Source organism: Mustela erminea, chromosome 1 (genome assembly GCF_009829155.1).
Source record: "Mustela erminea isolate mMusErm1 chromosome 1, mMusErm1.Pri, whole genome shotgun sequence".
Taxonomy (NCBI): Eukaryota; Metazoa; Chordata; class Mammalia; order Carnivora; family Mustelidae; genus Mustela; species Mustela erminea.
The window spans coordinates 4,806,804-4,825,541 of NC_045614.1; positions in this window are offsets into that span (position 1 = coordinate 4,806,804).

Below are 18,738 nucleotides of genomic sequence, written 5' to 3' on the forward strand. Positions count from 1 at the left end.
CCAGTAAGTAGTGTGACGTATATTGGTTGTGCAACAAGTCTCCAGAATTTTTCATCTTGCAAAACAGACACCCTGTCCACATTAAGCAACAGCTGCTCGTCTCCTCCCTTCAGCCCCTGGCACCTAGTATGGGCATATTTTTATTGGGAATTCTTTGGGGCTTAGATTTTTGCAGCTCAAAAGCCAATATGCAATATCTCTGAAAGGTTTTTGAAGTTCAAAAGCCAAAAAGCTGTTCCTTCCGTAACTCTCCTGCAGGTTGTAGAAATAACCCATTGGAGGCAGAAAGTTGATAGCCAGGTCTAGGGAAGGGCCATGGGCTATATGTTACTTTGGGGGAAAAGAGTTAGTATTTCTCAATATTACCTGCCCCCCCACAAACACTAATAGCAGAGGCAGCCCCATGTCAAGCATGTGCCATGGTAACACTGTCCAACACCATCTCACAACCAGCATCATGGGCGGAAGAGCATCATGGCCACAGCTCCGGGAAGATCCTAAGGTCAGCTTTGCTCCCGTAAGATTAGATGTAATGTTCTGGGAAAGTGACATCACCTCTCTGAACTAGAGAAAGATGAGAAATTCCGCACCCGAGGGTGCAGAGTTGTCTGGGAATTAAGTGCAAAGTCACCCTCTTAACCATCGCTCTAGTGGCTGGCGGGAACCTCATGGTTCTGTCCTCAACCCAAGGACGCCAGGGCCCAGACAGCACCTGCACACACCAGGCCAGGCGCACACCCTGGACTCCCATATTTCCCATCTTTGAAGCTGGAGGGGTGTGTTGGAGTCACAGAGGTCAGAGATTACAAGAGGACCTCTGCCCTCCCCCAGGACTCCCCCCGGAGTCATGCCATGAATTTACCGAAGGCCTAAGGAGGCTACCCGGCTGTCTAATTCAATGGTGCTGCTGAGGTGGAGGTCATGGACTTGTTCTTAAAGGTCCTGACATCACCGTCCTCCAGCCCCCGGCTGAACTTTGACCCCAGCCATGTCTTGGGCTCTCACCCCAGACTTGGGCGTCTTTAGGGTGCAAGCTGTCATCAGTCGCCTTAGGCTAAGTTCGCTGCTGCCACTTGCTTCTCTCCAATCTCAGGGTCATACAAACTCCTTCCTGGATTAGCTTCAGCTGTGCCGAAGAAGTTTCTGGAAAGAGAAGACACTGCAGGAGTCGCACTGTTTGAGACACGCCAGGCTCATGGCAGAACCAAAGGAGAGAGGACAGGACAGCTCTGTGACTCTCCAAGTTTCTTCCAGAGAATGGCACACCACTTCCTCTTGCATTTCGGTGCCTAAAGCAGGATGAATGGCTAAGAGTAACATCAACAGGGCAGGAATGTTTAATTCTCAAACAGAGAGAGCTGTGACTACTTGGAACAAAGCCAGAGTCAACAGGAGAGAACATGGTATCGTTCAGCGCTGATTCATTCACTCGTGTTTGCGATAAGCACTTGATAATATCAGCTGTTACGGGCTGACCTGCCTCCCTTCCAAATTCATGGGTTGAAGTCCTAATCGGGACCACAGAATGTGACTGCATTTGGAGATCAAGTCTTTCTAGTGGTGATTAAATTAAAATAAGGTTGGGGGGGTGGCGCTAATCTGATGTGACTGGTGTCCTTACAAGTACGGGGACATTCACAGATTATCTGTGAACCAAGGAGAGCAACCTCAGGAAGAACCAACCCAACTGACATTTGGTCTTGGACCTCTGGCCTCCGTGAGATAGTAAGTGTTGTGCAAGCTGCCCGGTGTGCGGCAGCCTGCAAACTCGTCCACCGGCCTCGTGCCATGTGAACCAATCAACTAGGTGATCATGACCTGCAGCGATGAGCTTCAGGTTAAGGGAAGCAAGAGGCTATGGGGAAAGAGACATACCTAACCAGGGTTGGGTTGAGATGACCAGGGAGGGCTTCTTGGAGGAGGAAACATCAGGTGGTACCTACCTGATCAATGAGCTAGAGTATTTAAGAAACAAGCAGGGACTTTTTTTTTTTTTTTTAGGAGGAGGTGGAAGTGAGGGTGTACTTTGTGGGTTCTGGGGACTGCAAGGGGTGTCGTTTTCTTAGAAAGGGCGGGAGAGAGGGGGGCTGGAGTAACTGTCAGACTGAGCCCAGGTCAGACCCGGTGCAAGACCTGCCTTCTTATGTGTCCCTCAGAGGGGCCGGAAGGGAGAGGCTGTGACTGGCATCCTGAAGACACCTTCTGGAGGGGGCCACTTCTTGCTGGTGTGGTGGAGATGATGAAGGCCCCAGGTGAGCTCTGGAGAGGCCTGCTGTTGGCTGGGGAGTTGGGTTCAAGGGCACAGCTTTCACCTCCTCCACTGGCACAGAGTCCAAGGAGCATGTAGCAGCCCCCCAGAGCCCTAACTTGTTCTCTGATGCTGGCCATCCATTGTGTTGGCTGCCTGGAAATGCATGCACACATGCGTGTGTGTATGTACGCGTACGTGTGCACGCGCGCGCACACACACACACACACACCCTGTATTAGCTTGCTTGTACTGCGGTAACAAAGGACCACAGATTGGTGGCTTCAACAACAGACATTTACTGTCTCCATTCTGGAGCAGAAGCCCAACATCGAGGGGCTGGCAAGGCTGTGCTCAGTCTGGAGATGCCAGAGAAGGATCTGTTCCCGGTGCTTCTCTGAGCTTCCGGTGGTTCCTCAGCCCGTGCCACAGTCCAGCATTCACATGCTGTCCTCCCTGTGTGCGTGTCTGTACACATGTCTCTTTCTTGTCAGGACTTTCGTCCTGGATGAAGGGCCCACCCTACTTCCAGTGTGACCTCAGTTTAATTCATTTTGTCCACCAAGACCCTATTTCCAAATAAGATCGCATTCCGAGGCACTGGGGACTTTCAACATGTGTATTCTGGGGGGAAGCGATTCAACCCATAACACATACATCCTGTGTATGCGACGGCCGTCACAAAGAAATGCCCTACAACAGGACAGATGTGCACACAGATGGTCACGAAGAAGTACGGACCCCAAATACACACAAATGGCCCAAGACTTGCAGAACCTGGCACGTAGACGCACAGATGGACATGGCACACGAAGTATTTGCCCAAGTGCAGGCAGGCAGCGCTGGAGACACACAGACATAGGAACACTCCCCGTGTTGCCAAAGACCAACAGACCCGGGACCCAAACACTCCTCCTGCAAAGTCATCCAGAACAGACGGAGAAATGAGCAGAAACACACAGATACAGAAACACCAACGCCGTCTTTCCACAGGCCACCCCACGCGTGTGGGCACCCATGTGCGCAAACGAAGCTGGTCCGCACAGGCGCGGAGACCATACCGGCGACTCCGCCAGGCACAGGGACACACCCAGGACGCCTACAAGGCTACCTCCCCGCACAGCAGGTAGTCCGGGAAGTGGACAGTCACACACACACCCTCACATCCACCCGCTCATGAACGCCCCGTGCTGGGAACTCATCAGCTCGGATGAAGACCTCCGCACGTGGGGAAGCTGGTGGAGGCCGGCTTCCAACCAGCAGACAGGCAGCCCCTGAATGAGACTGAAACCTTTCTGGAAGGCGAAGACCAAACCCGGGACATGGCCGCGGCAGATGGCCCCAAGTTTAAGCCAAGCTTGCCCTCTGGTGGCCGGTAGCAGTAGTGCGCCAACCCCCTCTGCAGACCGGGGTCCCCGCTGGGGAAAGAGAGCAGGAGAGAGCAGAGAAAGGAGTGTGTGGGGGGGAGTGTGTTTCCGTGCACATGTGTGTATGTCTGTGTGTGCATGCGTATGTCTGTGTGTGTATCTCTGTGTGTCTGTGTGTGTGCCTGTCTGTGTATCTCTGTATGTGTTTGTGTAGTGTGTGTATGTGCACGAGTGTGCGTATGTGTCTCTCTGTGTGTACATGTATGTACGTGTGTGCCTGTGCATATGCGTATATGTATGTTTGTGTGTGCATGTGTGTCTCTGTGTGTCTGTGTGTGTCTGTGTATCTCTGTATGTGTGTGTGTGTATGTGCACAAGTGCACGTATGTGTGTCTCTGTGTGTGCACGTGTCTCTTTGTGCCTGCATGTATGTCCATGTGTGTGTCTGTGCATACATTTGTGTGTGCATTCATGTTTCTGTGTGTGTATCACTGTGTGTCTCTGTGTGTGTGTGTGTCTGTGTATCTCTGTATGTGTTTGTGTGGAATGTGTGTATGTGCACAAGTGTGCGTATGTGTGTCTCTCTCTGTGCGCATGTATGTCCATGTGTGTGCATATGCATATATGTATGTTTATGTGTGCATGTGTGTGTCCGCGTGTATCTCTCTGTGTGCCTGTGTATCTCTGTATGTTTGTGTGTATGTGCATGAGTGCACATATGTGTCTCTCCGTGTGTTCATGTGTCTCGGTGTGCCTGCATGCATGTCCATGTGTGTGCATATGCACACATGTATGTTTGTGTGTGCATGTGTGTGTCTCTGTGTGTCTGTGTGTGCCTGTCTGTGTATCAATGTATGTGTTTGTGTGAGTGTGTGTATGAGCACGAATGCTCATATGTGTGTCTCTGTGTGTGCTTGTGTCTCTGTACGTCTGCATGTATGTCCATGCGTGTGTCCATGCATATGTGTATATGTATGTTTGCATGTGCATGTGTGTGTCTCTGTGTGTATCTCTGTGTGTGTCTGTGTGTTTGGGGTGTTTGTATGTGTGTATGCTTGTTCACAAGCTTGACTTTATGAGCCCAGGTTTGGGCACCAGAAAGGGCTCCTGGTGCTTTTGACTTTGCAGCCAACTAGCATCATCACACAACCCTATGACACCCTTAGTCATTCACCCGAAACCACAGGGAAGGACCCATGTAGAGGTCCCACGCAGGTCTTAGTCTCAGGGTCTTCCTGGATACAAGCACTCCCAGCTTCCAGGCTGGGACAGGGCAAGCAGGAGAAGCAGAGTTGGGTTCTGGGGTCTTGGAGAGAATAAGTTCATGTTTATACTGTTAGAAGGTGGTGAAACATATTGAGGGTAGAGGGGGCTCTAGCCAGAGCCTTTTACTGCGATCAGAAGGCCCTTCCCATTTCTGTCACCCCTTCCAGAGGCTTGCACTTGAGCTGTTGAGTCAGTACCTTGTATCTTCTGGAGGAGAAATGTTTAATCTAAAGGAATAGCTCTCTAATGGTGGAAGTTCAGTGAAGTCAGGCACGGGGCAGATTTCCTTTTTTCTTTTTAAAACTAGTTGGTTGAGGGTGGCTGGGTGTCTCAGTGGGTTAAGCCTCTGCCTTCAGCTCAGGTCATGATCCCAGAGTCCTGGGATGGAGCTCAGGGGGGAGCCTGCTTCCCCCCTCTCTCTGCCTGTCTCTCTGTCTCCTCCTGATCTGTCTCTGTCAAATAAATAAATAAAATCTTTAAAACTGATTTGTTGAGGTATGATCAATACCTAAAGAGCTGTACATGTTGAACATATATGTCACAATGACTTCGGGGACACTATATCTACCTGTGACTTCATCACCCATGTCAAGGACATTAACATATCTCTCACTTCCCAGGGTTTCTTCCTGCAGCAGATTTTCATGGAGTGTCCCATATTACGTGGGGACTCTTTACTCGAGGTCGGCCTTTCCTCAGGGGCCCAGAAAGCCGAGTTTCCCTGGTGTTGGAGGCTGGGGTCCCAGGTCACCGAAGATCCACACCCCACTGTGTCCTCAGGTGCCCGTCGGAGGGTGTGTGCTGCCCTCTAGTGGCTGACTTGGCTTCAGCACGCAGAGGTCCCCGAAGACCAGGCTGCAAGTCAGCCTGAAGGGTTTGAGCTTCAGGCTGCAGGAGATGGGGGTGGGGGAGGGGGCACGGAGTCAGGGGCTTTAATCAGTGGATGCTGGCAGAGCACGTGCCAATTTCCACGGTATGAATACACCTGGCGTGTCTGATCCCAAATCCTTGCATTATCACCCCCTTGCCCCCACAGTGGTCCCCATTCCTGATCCACTCGGGGAAAAGCCCCGGTAGACATCAGACAGGCCAGGCGTCAGGCTGGGTCTCTAGGACGGCCCACAGGGCCCTATGGGATCTGAATCTCCCCCCTTCCACCCGGGCCACAGTGGCCTCCGAAAGCAGGAAGGGGGAGGAGAAAAAAGCTGAGCCAAGATGTGGGCTCGGTTTAAGTTTGGAGGTCAGCTCTGTGGGGGGAAATAATGCTGAGTAGCGCCCCCCAGTGTCTTGATGGGGGCGGGGGTTGTTCCTGGCTGGGTGGCCAGGGCAAGGCCTCCCTCCCATCTGTGCTGAGGCCGGAATTCACGGAGAGAGTGCATCATGGAAAGTGGGAGGGAATATGTATTTTGGGCAGAGGAAGCAGGCAGGCGCAAAGGCTCTCAGAAGCCCGTTGAGTCGGTCAGCCTTGCATTTTCTGGAAGAGAAATGCTTTTTTTTTTTTCTTTCGTCGTCGTCTTCTTTTTTTTTTTTTAATGTTCAACTAGCCGATATGCGGTACACCGTCAGTTTTTGATGTAGTGTCTAACGATTCAGTAGTTGCGTATAACACCCAGTGCTCATCACACCACATGTCCTCCGTAACACCCATCACCGGGTTACCCCATGCCCCCAACCCCTCCCCCACTCTGGAAACCTTCGATTTGTTTCCCAGAGTCCAGAGTCTCTCAGTCATGGTTTGTCTCCCTCTCTGACTTCTTCCCGTTCCGTTTTCCCTCCTTCCCCTGCGGTCCTCTGGGCTATTCTTTATGCCCCACATACCAATGAGAACATATGATGATTGTCTTTCTCCGCTTGACTCGTTCCACTTAGCATAATCCCCTCCAGTTTCATCCACGTCGATGCAAAAGATGGGTATTCATCCTTTCTGATGGCTGCGTAATATTCCTTTGTATATGAACCACATCTTCTTTATGCATTCATCTGTTGAAGGACACCCCAGCTCCTCCCACAGTTTGGCTATTGTGGACATTGCTGCTATGAACGCTGGGGTGCATGTCCCCTTCCTTTAACTACATCTATATTTTGGGGGCAAATACCTAGAGAAATGCTTTTATCCAAAGGAATGACCAATAGTGGAGTTTCAGGCAATGAAGTCAGGTTTCTCTCTCTCTCTCTTTCAACATCACTCTTTTGAGTCTGAAGAATGAGCTTGGTGAGATCAAGAATTTTTTTTAAATCATAAAAATTAGAATCCCTTCCAAGAGCTTCCTTTGGTAGCCCCCAATGGCCTGCCAGAAGTCTTTCTGAAAATTAGAAAAAGGTGCCCCCACCTGGGAAGATGCAGACCTACTCCCAGGGTGTCCAACAGGCACCTTTGCACAGACGCAACTGTACAGAATCACTGGCGTCCGGCGAGGGGGAAACAACAACAACAACAACCCTTTTCACCAGTTTCCTTACGCCATCAATTCTGACATTCTTGGAGATTCACTTCCTTCAAATTCTGTCCCCTGTTTGCCTGGGCTCTGGGACCCTGCATTTGGGGAAGAAATATAATGGCTCATTATGACCCTCTCAAAGCTTCTGCCCTTCCACATCCTCTTTTGGGCGAGGCCCAAACAGGGCAGGATCCGAACGAGGTCCAGGATGGGTAACAGCCCTCCAGCTGTTGCTTCTGCCCCTTGGGGGATACCAGGCCCACAGGTGTCCGTGTGAGCAAGCAGGTCTGATATTCGATTTTCCATCCTCCCATGCCCAGGGGGGATGGAAAAGCCAATCCTGCGTTGCCACCAGGGTTCCAAACAGAGCACCCAAGCTCTCGTTGTTGAGGAGGAGGGATTCCCAAGAAATGTTTCTGATCAGTTCAAAGAGAAACTTGCCCGTTTGGTGGTTTTATGGTTGATTTTTTAAAGGAAGTAAGATTTAGATTGTTTTCCAGCTGTATAGGCCAAATGTATTCATCGCTGTGACATGGGATCGGCTCTATATGAAACCAAATGTAAGGGACCTCACTTCCCTGGAGAAACTCAAGACGCATGTCCTTCTGTCGCTTTATATAGCATAGAATAATAGGGTTCCTTTCTATGGATACACAACAAAATCATTTCGTGGAATGCTGGGTACCTTTTATACGGCAATCAGTCTTAACTCTATCAAGCGGTGATTTATGTAGAATAAAGTGCTTCCTTTCACAGTGTAAAATCTGATGAGTTTTAAAAGCCTCTGCTGCAAGCAAGATACAGAACATTTCCATCATCTCCCCAAATTTCCTTGAGCCTCCTGTTTCCCTTCCTCTCTCCACTCCTGGCTCTAGGCAACCACGGATTTGCCCCCCTCCCACCCACCAACTAGAATTTTCTAGAACTTTCTTTTCTGTGGTCTTTTATCTTTTTTTAAATAGTTTCAAGTTTTTTTTTTAAATATTTATTTATTTATTTGAGAGAGAGAGAGAACATGAGAGGAGAGAGGTCAGTAGGAGAAGCAGACTGCCTGCTGAGCAGGGAGCCCGATGTGGGACTAGATACCAGGACTCCAGGATCACGACCTGAGCTGAAGGCAGACCCCTAACCAACTGAGCCACCCAGACGCCCCAGTAGTTTCAAGGTTTTTTTTTTTTTTAAATTAATTAAAATTTTAAAAAGACTTATTTATTTATTTATTTATTTGACAGAAAGAGATCACAAATAGGCAGAGAGGCAGGCAGAGAGAGGGAGGGAAGCAGGCTCCTTGCTAAGCAGAGAGCCTGATGCGGGGCTCGATCCCAGGACCCCAAGATTCCATTTACTAGCACCAAGAACCATAAGATACCTGGGAATAAACCTAACCAAAGAGGTAAAGGATCTGTACTCAAGGAACTACAGAACACTCATGAAAGAAATTGAATAAGACACTAAAAGATGGAAGACCATTCCATGCTTTTGGATCGGAAGAATAAACATTGTTAAAATGTCTATACTGCCTAGAGCAATCTATACTTTTAATGCCATTCTGATCAAAATTCCACCGGTATTCTTCAAAGAGCTGGAGCAAATAATCCAAAAATTTGTATGGAATCAGAAGAGACCCCGAATCGCTAAGGAAATGTTGAAAAACAAAAATAAAACTGGGGGCATCACGTTACCTGATTTCAAGCTTTATTACAAAGCTGTGATCACCAAGACAGCATGGTACTGGCATAAAAACGGACATATAGACCAGTGGAACAGAGTAGAGAGCCCAGATATGGACCCTCAACTCTATGGTCAATTAATCTTTGACTAAACAGGAAAAAATGTACAGTGGAAAAAAGACAGTTTCTTCAATAAATGGTGCTGGGAAAACTGGACAGCTATATGTAGAAGAATGAAACTCAACCATTCTCTTACACTGTACACAAAGATAAACTCAGAATGGATAAAAGACCTCAACGTGAGACAGGAATCCATCAGAATCCTAGAGGAGAACATAGGCAGTAATCTCTTCGATATCAGCCACAGCAACTTCTTTCAAGATATGTCTCCAAAGGCAAAGGAAACAAAAGTGAAAATAAACTTTTGGGACTTCATCAAAATCAAAAACTTCTGCACAGCAAAGGAAACAGTCAAGAAAACAAAGAGGCAACCTACAGAATGGGAGGAGATATTTGCAAATGACAGTACAGACAAAAGGTTGATATCCAGGATCTATAATGAACTCCTCAAACTCAACACACACAAAACAGACAATCATATCAAAAAATGGGCAGAAGATATGAACAGACACTTCTCCAATGAAGACATACAAATGGCTATCAGATACATGAAAAAATGTTCATCATCACTAGCCCTCAGGGAGATTCAAATTAAAACCACATTGAGATATCACCTTACACAAGTTAGAATGGCCAAAATTAACAAGAGAGGAAACAACATGTGTTGGAGGGGATGTGGAGAAAGGGGAACCCTCTTACACTGTTGGTGGGAATGCAAGTTGGTGCAGCCTCTTTGGAGAACAGTGTGGAGATTCCTCAATAAATTAAAAATAGAGCTTCCTTATGACCCTGCCATTGCACTACTGGGTATTTACCCCAAAGATACAGATGTAGTGAAAAGAAGGGCCAGCTGTACCCCAATGTTTATAGCAGCAATAGCCACAGTTGCCAAACTGTGGAAAGAACCAAGATGCCCTTCAACGGACGAATGGATAAGGAAAATGTGGTCCATATACACTATGGAGTATTATGCCTCCATCAGAAAGGATGAATACCCAACTTTTGTAGCAACATGGACATGACTGGAAGAGATTATGCTGAATGAAATAAGTCAAGCAGAGAGAGTCAATTATCATTTGATTTCACTTATTTGTGGAGCATAACAAATAGCATGGAGGACATGGGGAGTTAGAGAGGAGAAGGGAGTTGGGGGAAATTGGAAGGGGAGGTGAACCATGAGAGACTATGGACTCTGAAAAACAGTCTGAGGGGTTTGAAGTGACGGAGGGGTGGGAGGTTGGGTTACCAGGTGGTGGGTACTATAGAGGGCACGAATTGCATGGAGCACTGGGTGTGGTGAAAAAATAATGAATACTGTTTGGTTTTTTTTTTTTTTCTCCATTGGGCAGTCTTTCCTGCTTTGTGGAAGATTAGTTGACCATAGAGTTGAGGGTCCATTTCTGGGCTCTCTCTTCTGTTACATTGATCTATGTGTCTGTTTTTGTGTCAGTACCACACTGTCTTGATGATGACAGCTTTGTAATAGAGCTTGAAGTTTGGAATTGTGATGCCACCAACTTTGGCTTTCTTTTTCAACATTCCTCTGGCTATTTGGGGTCTTTTCCGGTTCCATACAAATTGTAAGATTATTTGTTCCATTTCTGTGAAAAAAAGTTGATGGTATTTTGATAGGGATTGCATTAAATGTGTAGATCAGTCTAGGTAGCATAGACATTTTAACAATATTTGTTCTTCCAATCCATGAGCATGGAACGTTTTCCATTTCTTCGTGTCTTCCTCAATTTCTTTCATGAGTGTTCTATAGTTTTCTGAGTACAGATTCTTTGCCTCTTTGGTTAGGTTTATTCCTAGGTATCTTGTGGTTTTGAGTGCAATTGTAAATGGGATCGACTCCTTAATTTCTTTTTCTTCTGTCTTGCTGTTAGTGTATAGAAATGTAACTGACTTCTATGCATTGATTTTATATCCTGACACTTTACTGAATTCCTGTATGAGTTCTAGCAGTTTTGGAGTGGAGTCTTTTGGGTTTTCCACATAAAGTATCACATTATCTGTAAAGTGTGGGAGTTTGACTTCTTCTTTGACAATTTGGATGCCTTTTATTTCTTTTTGTTGTCTGATTGCTGAGGCTAGGACTTCTAGTACTATGTTGAATAGCAGTGGTGATAATGGACATCCCTGCTGTGCTCCTGACCTTAGCAGAAAAGCTCTCAGTTTTTTCCCATTGAGAATGATATTCACAGTGGGTTTTTCATAGATGGCTTCGATGATATTGAAGCATGCACCCTCTATCCCTCCACTGTGAAGAGTTTGATGAAGAAAGGATGCCGTATTTTGTCAAATGCTTTTTCAGCACCTATCAAGAGGATCATATGGTTCTTGTTTTTTCTTTTATTAATGTATTGTATCATATTGATTGATTTGCGAATGTTGAACCAACCTTGCAGCCCAGGGATAAATTTCACTTGGTCGTGGTGAATAATCCTTTTAATGTACTGTTGGATCTTATTGGCTAGTATTTTGGTGAGAATTTTCGTGTCTGTATTCATCAACAATATTGATCTGTAATTCTCCTTTTTAATGGGGTCTTTGTCTGGTTTGGGGATCGAGGTGATGCTGACCTCATAAAATGAGTTAGGAAGTTTTCCTTCCATTTCTTTTCTTTGGAACAGTTTCAGGAGAATAGGAATTAATTCTTCTTTAAATGTTGGTAGAATTCCCCTGGGAAGCCGTCTGGCACTGGGCTCTTGTTTTTTGGGAGATTTTTGATGATTGCTTCAATTTCCTTGCTGGTTATTGGTCTGTTCAGATTGTCTATTTCTTCCTGTTTCCATTTATAAGTTTCCTGGAATGCACCCACAGTTTATAAGCTTCCTGGAATGCATCTATTTCTTCCAGATTGCATAATTTGTTGGTATATATTTGCTGATAAGAATTTTTAACAATTGTTTCTATTTCCTTGGTATTAGTCCTGATCTCTCCCTTTTCATTCATGATTTTATTAATTTGGATCCTTTCTCTTTTCTTTTGGGTAAGTCTGACCAGAGGTTTATTGATCTTATTAATTCTTTCAAAGAACCAAATTCTAGTTTCATTTATCTGTTCTACTGCTCTTCTGGCTTCTATTTCATTGAGTTCTGCTCTAATCTTTATAATTTCTCTTCTCCTCCTTGATTTAGGCCTTATTTGCTGTTCTTTCTCCAACTCCTTTAGGTGTAGGTTTAGCTTGTGTATTTGAGACTTCTCTAAGTTTTGGGGATAGACTTTTATTACTATGTACATCCCTCTTAGGACCATCTTTGCTCTAACCCAAAGGTTTTGAACAATTGTGTTTTCATTTTCATTAGTTTGCATGAATTTTTAAAATTCTTCTTTAATTTCCTGGTTGACCCATTCATTCTTTAGCAGGATGCTCCTCAGCCTCCAAGTGTTTGAGTTTCTTCCAAATTTCCTCTTGTGATTGAGTTCAAGTTTCCAAGAATTGAGGTCTGAAAATATGCAGGGAACATTCTCAGTCTTGTGGTACCAGTTGAGACTTGATTTGTGACCCAGTATATGATCTATTCTGGAGAATGCTCCAGGTGCACTCGAGAATAATGTGTGTTCTTTTGCTTTAGGATGGAGTGTTCTGTATATATCTGTGAAGTGCATCTGGTCCAGTGTGTCATTCAAAGCCCTTGTTTCTTTATTGGTCTTCTGCTTAGATGATCTGTCCATGCTGTGAGTGGAGTGTTGAAGTCCCCTACTATCATGGTATTATTGTCAATATATTTCTTTAATTTGGTTATTAATTGGTTGATGTAATTGGCTGCTTCCCAGTTAGGCGCATAAATATTTATAATTGTTAGATCTTCTTGTTAGATACACCCTTTAAGTGTGATATAGTGTCCCTCTTCATCCCTTACTGCAGTCTTGGTTTTAAATCTAATTTGTCTGATATGAGGATTGCTACCCTAGCTTTCTTTTGAAGTCCATTAACATGATAAATGGTTTCCCACTCTCTCACTTTCAGTATGGAGGTGTCTTTAGGTCTAAAATGAGTGTCTTGTAGACAGCATATGGATGGGTCTTGCTTTTTTTTTTTTTTTAAGATTTTATTTATTTATTTGACAGACAGATCACAAGTAGGCAGAGAGGCAGGCAGAGAGAGAGAGAGGAAAGGAAGCAGGCTCCCTGCTGAGCAGAGAGCCTGATGTGGGGCTCCATCCCAGGACCCTGAGATCATGACCTGAGCTGAAGGCAGAGGTTTAACCCACTGAGCCACCCAGGCGCCCCCCCCCCCCTTTTTAAAAAAATCCAACCTGATGCTCTGTGTCTTTTGATTGGGGCATTTAGCCCATTTACATTCAGAGTAACTATTGAAAAACATGAATTTAGTGCTATTGTATTGCTTGTAAAATTCCTGTTTCTGCAGATTGTGTCTGTTTCTTTCTGGTCTATGTTACTCTTGGGCTCTGTCTTCCCTTACAGGGCCCCCCTTAATATTTCTCACAGGGATGGCTTAGTGGTCACATATTCTTCCAGTTTCTGTTAGTCCTGGAAGCTCTTTTTCTCTCCTTCCATTCTGAATGACAGCCTTGTTGGTTCAAGTATTCTTGGCTGCATGTTCTTCTCATTTATTACCCTGAATATATCATGCCAACCCTTTCTGGACTGCCAGATCTCTATGGATAGGTCTTCTCTAAGTCTAATGTTCCCACCCCTTTAGGTTAAGAACCTCTTGTGTCTGGCTGCTTTCAGGATTTTCTCTTTATCTCTGAAATTCACCAGCTTTACTATTAAATGTTGGGGTGTTTATCTATTTTTATTGACTTTGGGGGGTCCTCTCTATCCCCTGGACTTGAAGGCCTCTTTCCTTCCTCAGATGAGGAAAGTCCTCAGTTATTATTTCCTCAACTATACCTTCTCTCTCTCTCTCTTCTCCTTGGGGATTCCAATAATTCCAATACTATTTCATTTTATGGCAGCATTGATTTCTTGAAGCCTCCATACTTGTTTTTCTCTCTTTTCCTCAGCTTCCTTCCTTTCCATCCACTTGTCATTTTCTGCATCACGTTCTCTTTTTTCTCCCTCATTTACTCCAGCTGTTAGAGCATTGAATTTAAGCTGGAACTCAGAGCCTTTTTGTTATTGGTCTGATTAGATTTCACTTCTGCACTAAGTGATTCTCAGGTGTCTTTCGTGTCTTTTTTCAAGTCCAGCTAGTGACTGTAGAATTGTTATCCCCAGTTGCAGCTCCAGTATTTTAATTACACCCATGTCAGTTAGATCTGTGGGGGACAGTATTACCTCTGGTCCTTTCTTTTGTCGTGAACTCCTCCTCCTGGTCATTTTCCCCAGAGGAGAGAGAACAAGAGAGCAAAAATAAAAAATATCAGCCACGACTCAAGCAAAACACACCACAGACAAATCTAAAGAGGTCAGAAACCAACAAAGAAAAGAAAAAGAAACTAAAAGGGAGGGGGAGAATGTAATCTCCCAGACTCCCAGGTGGACAAAACATCGTGATCCACTTGGTCCCAGGTACATTTTGGTCTGTTTGTTAGAAGACACTAAATCCCAACATTGTAAAGAAAGCAAAACTTACATACATACAAAAATAAAACTGAATACAGTGAAAGGAAGCCAAAAATGAAGAATATATCTATAAAAGGTAAATGCAAAAAATGCAAGTTAAAAAAACACTTAAAAACAAATTGTTGATAAAATAAGAAACGTGCTGGGTGGCTCAGTCATTGAGTGTCTTCCTTCAGCTCAGGTCATGATCCGGGAGTCAGAGTCCCAGGATGGAGCCCTACATCAGGCTCTCTGCTCAGTGGGGAGCCTGCTTCTCCCTCTCCCACTCCCCCTGCTTGTGTTCCCTCTCACGCCGTGTCTCTCTCTGTCAAATAAATAAATGAAATCTTAAAAAAAAAAAAAGAAAGGGAAAATTTTAAACTGAAAGATAAACACATCATGAGAAAAAAACCCCTCGAATTCTATATATTCTTTTACCCGAGCCCTGGAGTTTGCAGTCCTGTGTGCTCTATAAACTTGGCGTTCCCCTCTTGTTTCAAGGGGTCTTCTGGGTGGGGTCTGCTGTGCCAATTCCCAGGGGTCTTCCCCCTGCAGGCTTTCCACCTCTCTAGAGGATGAAAACAAAAATGGCTGCACCACAATCTCAAGCCCCACAATCCCTTCTCTTCAGCAAAGCCTCAGGCACAAGAGTCTTCACTTTTGTGTACCAAACTCTCCACTCTCCTGCGGTGCGCTGGCACCAAGCGTCTTGGGGGAAGGCAGAGGGTCCCTGTCCTTTGTACTACACCCACACTGTGAGTGGTTGCCTGGTCACTTGAGCTCCTGTGCTGCCCCTCCTAGGGAAAGGCAGAGGTCTGCTGCTCTCCTGTCCTTTTCAGGGCCCTGCAAGAGAGCGACCACGCATCATGCTGTGGTCTGTGGTTTATGGCAAACTGAGCTGAGAACCCGCTATCAGGCTTACTGACCCTAACTGATTTCACACTGCAATGCTTGGGAGCTCAGCCCGCTGAGGCATCTCCATTCTTTCTGTGACCCCGGTAATCCAGGGACCACACTGTCCCACCAAGGATTTTGCTTGGTTTCACCCCCCGAGCACTTTTCAGGTAGGGATGTCTCTCACTGGAGCAGATTTCTAAAGGTTCTGGTTTTGTACTCTGGGGCGATATCACTTTCTGGTAGCTGCTTTATGGAGGCTCCCTCCCACCACCTCAGATTCATGTCTCCACACCTGCTAGCTTGCAAAAAGTGGTCACTTTTTTATTTGTAGAATTTTAGCAATTCTTTTCTTACATCTCAGGATGAATGCATAGGCGCTCAGAATGATTTGATAGTTATCTATCTAAATTTAGGGGACCAGATGAAGAGAGGTCCCCTACTCTTCTGCCATCTTGCTTCCCTTCAGTATTTTCCAGAATTTCCTGTTGTTGGACTGTGTGATGGTTAATTTTATATGTCTGCTTGGCTGGAGGCTGGTGATCAGTTGGTGTAGTCAAACCCAAGTCCAGATGCTTCTGTGAAGGTATTTTAAAGACGTAATTAACATGGACATCAGTGACCTTTAAGAGAAGCTAATAACCCTCCATAATGTGAATCATGTTGCAGACCTTATGAACAAAAACTGAGGTTTCCGAAGGAAGAAGGAATTCTGCTTCCAGACTGGAACATAGAAATCTGGAGTTTCTTGAGTTTCCAACCTTTGGACTCAAGATGGCAGCATCAACTCTTACCTGGGTCCCCAGCCTGCTGGCTTAACCTACAGATCTTGGACTTGACAGCTCCCACAATCAGGAGAGCCAATTCCTTGGGATCCCTCTCCTGTTGTTTCTCTGGAGAATTCTCTCTGGAGAATCCTAATACAGAATTCTTCTAGTATTTACTCTTGTGTGTCCTTTATGTCTGGCTTCTTTCCCTCAGCATAAAGTCTTTGAGATTCATCCATACCATGAAGCATGAAGGTCCTAGTAGGTCTTGCCTTCATCATGGAGACATAGTACCTGTCCCTGAATGTCTGAACTCTGCCCAGCATTCGGCAGCTGCGGACATTTGTGTGTGAGTCCTTCTATGGATGTACGCTTCTATTTCTCTTGGACAAACACTCTAGGGTCCAGTGATCCTGCTTCAGGGTATACAGCCATATGAAACCAAACCTGGATATCAAAAAGATAATCTGCACCTCCATGTCCATTTCAGGGTTGCTCACAACAGCCTGGACATGGAAACAATGTAAGTGTCCACCAATGGATGAGTGGATAAAGAACATGTCACACACACACATGCATACACACGCACACACACATACACACTGGAATATTATTTAGCTACAAGAAAGAAGAAAATCCTGCCATTTGTAATAATATGGGTGGACCTTGAGGGCATTAAGTGACGGAAGTCTGACAGAGAAAACTAATGCTGCATGGTGTCATTTATATGTGAAATCTAAAAAAAGGGGAATGTGTAGAAACAGAATAGGATGGCCACTACCAGGAGTAAGGGTGTGGGGGAAATGGGGAGATATTGGCCAAAGGGTGCACACTTGCAGTTAGGAGAGGAGGGAGTTCTGGGGATCTAGTGCACAGTAGGGTGGTCATAGTTAACAGTACTGTATTATATATACTTGGAAGTTGCAAAGATGCTAGATCTTAAATGTTCTCATCAGAAACAAAATTTGACAATTATGTGACATGATAGAGGTATTAGCTTATGCTCTGGTGACCATCAGATTGCAATAGATAAACGTATTAAATCAACCCATCGTACACCTTAAGCTTAAGAAGATAGGGAATTATTTCCATTCTAGTTGGCAAGGAGTCATGATTCCCAGCCAACTTCATATCTAGCCTTTCCCATAAGATATCCTACGATCCAGCTGCTGAAGGCTTAGTGGCTGCCACCAGAAATAGTCCCTGGATCTTGTCTGAGGTTCCCAGCCAGCATTGATTCTGTTGGTCAGTGCCCTACTTAGACCAGGAATCCTATCCTTCCGATATCACTTTGTGGGAGCACTGACAACACAGACTCTGTCTCTGGTTCTCCGTCTGGCTCCAGCCTGTGCGTTGACCTTCCTGGGGACTATGTGTTCCAGCCTGCATGGTGGCTAATGTATGCTCTGACCGGGAAGTGGGAAGGCTTGTTCTGATCTTCCCTTAAGGGATGCACAGAAGCCCTCACTTTTGACAACCAGTAGAGATTCTCTGGCTCACAGACGGCCCCACTTTAGGCAACTACCCTGTGACCTCACCACCATGCCCTTCACTCCATAAAGCTGGGGATTATGTCTGGACTGGGTGGAGAGTCACTGTTGGGAATGGCTGTGGACTCCGTGGATAGTCCCTTCCCAATCTCCCCGTCAGAAAGTTACCCTGAACACAACTTTTGGTAAGTGCTACAGAGAGGCTTGCTTTGTTTTTCTATCCTTTTTACTTTTTAAAAAAGGTTTTATTTATTTCTTTGACAAGCAGAGATCACAAGTAGGCAGAGAGGCCTGCAGAGAGAGAGAGAAGGGGAAGCAGGCTCCTCGCGGAGCAGAGAGCCTGATGCAGAGCTCAATCCCAGGATCCTGAGATCATGACCTGAGCCGAAAGCAGAGGCTTTAACCCGCTGAACCACCCAGGTGCCCCTATTTTTCCATCTTAAAGTGATTTCTTAATAGCGCAGAGGACCACAGGGGAAGGGAGGGAAAACGGAGTGGGAAGAAATAAGAGAGGGAGACAAGCCAGGAGAGGCTCTTGACTCCGGGAAACAATCCAGGGATTTGAGAAAAAGGATATATGTGGGGGAATGGAATAACTTGGTGATGGGCAATAAGGAGGGCACATGACGTGATGAGCCCTGGGTGTTATACGCAACTAACGAGTAGGTAAACACTACGTCAAAACTAATGATGTGCTCTATGTTGGCTAACAGAACATAATAAAAAAAGTAAATGGAAAAGCCCCTTGTTGGCCTGGAAGATACATTACTGCCTCTCCTCCACTTTCTGGCACACCTGTTTAGAAAAACTGTTAATATAATTAGCCCTTGGTCGGGGTCTGGGAGCTTGGACCCTGCCTTCTGGATTCTTGTGTCCCGGGTTTGCTGGGCGAGTGTTTAGCAGAGGCAGGGTGAAGGAAGCCACGTGGGACAGAGAAAAAGAACTAAATGAGGAGGTGGTC